Source organism: Balaenoptera musculus, chromosome 7 (genome assembly GCF_009873245.2).
Source record: "Balaenoptera musculus isolate JJ_BM4_2016_0621 chromosome 7, mBalMus1.pri.v3, whole genome shotgun sequence".
Taxonomy (NCBI): Eukaryota; Metazoa; Chordata; class Mammalia; order Artiodactyla; family Balaenopteridae; genus Balaenoptera; species Balaenoptera musculus.
Genome location: NC_045791.1, coordinates 92,999,887 through 93,003,035, shown reverse-complemented (window position 1 = coordinate 93,003,035; position 3,149 = coordinate 92,999,887). Strand labels below are relative to the sequence as shown.

Genomic DNA, 3,149 nt, shown 5'->3' with positions numbered 1-3,149 from the left:
GTATGTGCACAGGAAAAAATCTGAATGGACACCCTCACAATATTAACAGTGGTTATCACAGGCTGTTGAAATCATTGTACAGCCGTCTTCTTTATACCTTTCCATATTTTTGGAATGTTTTAGAGTGAATAAGTGCTACTTTTATAATTGACAAATTTTTATCTCCATTTGGGAATAATATATAACTAATAAAGTATCATGAGCATGCTGCACATAGAAGAACATTGTATAAAAAAATAGAAATGAGTCCTCTTTGGGCAGCAGATTGTAAGGGGAACTGTTAACCTGGTCTGTTCATTCAGAGCACCAGAATCTTGGATACAATTATCAGTTGGTTCTTTGTGTTTCAGATACTTCTCTTTTACAAGTTGCTTGTATTGTCTGAGCCTCAGTTTCTTCATCTATTAAAGATAATAATTTTCACCTTGCAAGGTAGTTGCAATAATTCAATGAAGTAACACCTATATATTGCTTAGAAAGAGACCAATAAATATCGGTTATTCGGATTACACAAAATCAATACATTTATACTATAGCAAACAGTGATTACTAAATTAATTAATAGGAACCACACTGGAATGATATGTCTATAAGTCATTTGTAATTGTTGTGTGTTAACTACTAAGGTTAGCAGTTAATAGGATATTCTTAATAGGATAGTGGTGAAAGCTTTGGCCATGAGTGACTTGACTTCCTTCAATGGAAAGCCTCCTGAATTCTCCAATGTGCAGCCTCCATGTCTTGCTTAGCCAGCTGGTCACATAGCAATATATATGGAGCTACAAATATTAGCCAACCTTGACCTAGGGGAATATGAAAAAGAAAAAAGAAGATTCAAATTATGCCTTTAATGTGCTTACAATATAATGAGAAAAACAACCCAATGCTTCACAAAATGTAGTGTAATAAAATGCTATTTGTACAACAAAGCATATACACTTAAAAGCTAGAGAAGTTTACATAATTCATGCTGTAGGTGGAGGTCTCAGAGAAGCTGTGATGCCAGAGAAAATTTTAAACAGGAATTTTCTACAAGGAAGGTACAGGGAAGGGCATTCAAGGCAGGAAACATGCAAAGACATTGGAAGGTCATACCCAGGAAACACCAAGCATTTTCACAAAGAGGGTGGCATGGTCGGTGCATAAGACATGTGCTAGGAATTGGAATGAGCTGGAGCTGGAGATGCACAGGGACAAGGTGGTGCGGTCTCGCAAATCAGGCTGAAGGGTGTAAACTTTATCCTGGGATCCACAGGATGCAACTAAGAAGTTTGATATGAAATGAGCCATCTTGATCTCAAATTTGGTGTGGTCACTTCCCAGTGGGATACACTGAAAGGGGGCAAACATGAAAGCAGGTAGCATTAGGAGGATTTAACTGAGGTCCTACTAAGAGATGATGAGGACCTGAACCAAGGCAGGGAGAGAGGATGGCAAAGGGGGTCATGGTAACAGAACTAATGTGGGAAATGAGGGGTTCTCTACTATCTCGACCATTGACTGGCTATTAGCGCTTGGGCAGCAATCGCTTAACATCCTTGAGAGTCTGATATTTCATCTTTGAAATGGAAGGGGGTATGGAGTGCAGACTAAGTCAACCTGGTTATAGGACTGGCATCTTAAGGTATGGTGAACAGATAGTCTTGGCTATTCTGGTACAGTCCAGTAGCTAAGAATGGGGTGTGAGGGGAAGCAGGAAAGGTGCTGGGGAGACTGAGTTGAGTCTTTTCCAGAGGATGGGTTGGGCACGAAGTGAGGAGAAGTTTCTCTCTCCAGAGAGATGCACGGGCAAGGTGGTGTTGGAGACCTTCGTGAACTCACTTTCTGTGACCTGAGAAAGGGTCACGGAGGACTAGAAGGGTCAGGAAGATGAGTTACAAGCTAAGAAAATATGATACTGCAAGAGAGTGCTGGGAAAGAGCAGTCACCAGCAGAAAACTCTGGCACCTAATCCTTACCAGTAAAACGGGCCAGCTTAGAAGCTGGCAGAGCCTTCTGGGCTGGGCTCAAAGCAAGCAAGCAGGCGGGACGAAGGGGATCTGGGGCATGGAGCAAAGGAGAAGGAGTCCTGCTGGGCTAGCAGCACTCACACTGCAGGAACCCCACATTTTCTCCAGCTCATCCCACCCACATTCCTTGACTTCCTCACCCAGCCTACCCCACCTACCTTATGGGCTGGAAATCAGGGGAGAGGTCTGCCATGGGTAGATAGATGTATCACAGTCTGAGCCCTGGGGTATTCATCTGTAAAATGGAGATAATCCACACCCTGCCTAGCTTACAGAGTTTTGGAAAAAAGCAACTGAAGTAATGCAAAAATGCCTCATAATGTTAAAAAATACTCTAGGATTTGAGGTATGAACATCATCATATCAGACCCTAAATAACTTTAACCTTCAAGTTCTCTTTAAGGCCAAGATATGCTGGAATTTAAAAAGATCAGGATATCTGGTTTTATTTGGCTTCCTTACCAATATTCTTTGGATATCTTAACTGGCACTAGCTTATAAAGTATTACAAAATATTAGTAAAAATTATAAAAATTTATAAAATGAAAGACCTACTAACTCAGTGTAAGAAACCAGCCCACACCTGAAATTAGCTGCATCTTTATACACCTTGGCTTCTGCAGTCTGGAAAACTCTGGAGACAAATGTGGTTTTGCAGAGTCCTTTACTAAGAAACAGCAAGCAAGGACTCTGATCCCAGCCTGGCTACTCTGTGCCATTCTGAGCTTTGATTTCCAAGGAGAGGGGGTTGGTCTGAAAAACCTCTACCATACCACGTGATTCTGCAGATGAAAGTCTTTAGTATTTATTGAGCATCTTCTGTATTCCTCAAGCTGTTAGGGACTAGGCAGTGGAGGGAAGGCTATGGGTAGTGTATACATTATAGTCTCTACCTCAGATATCTTCAGGTAGTTGAGGGAGCAAGATGTAAATGTGCAGATACATAAACAGAAAATTAACAATAATTTCTTCCATCTCTTGTTCCCATCAGGTGTTTGATGCATTTGCATACTATGGCACACACAGATTCAAAAGTAATCTGTGAAGTGGGAAGGAACTGGAGGTGGAGGGGGTGGGTTTGCATATGCATTTGATAGAGAGAGACACTAAAGTCTCCCAAGATGAGTGGCGTGCCGAGCA

The 3,149-nt window shown here is 41.5% G+C and overlaps 1 long non-coding RNA gene across 1 annotated transcript; it reads right to left on the bottom strand.

The window, feature by feature from the left end:
* Positions 1-1,102: 1,102 nt before the first annotated feature.
* Positions 1,103-2,666, bottom strand: LOC118898577. Its single transcript, XR_005020727.1, has 3 exons — positions 2,593-2,666; positions 2,168-2,244; positions 1,103-1,332 (listed from the first exon to the last, which is right to left on the bottom strand). It is a non-coding gene; the product is annotated as an uncharacterized LOC118898577 (long non-coding RNA).
* Between the last annotated feature and the right edge of the window lie 483 nt (positions 2,667-3,149).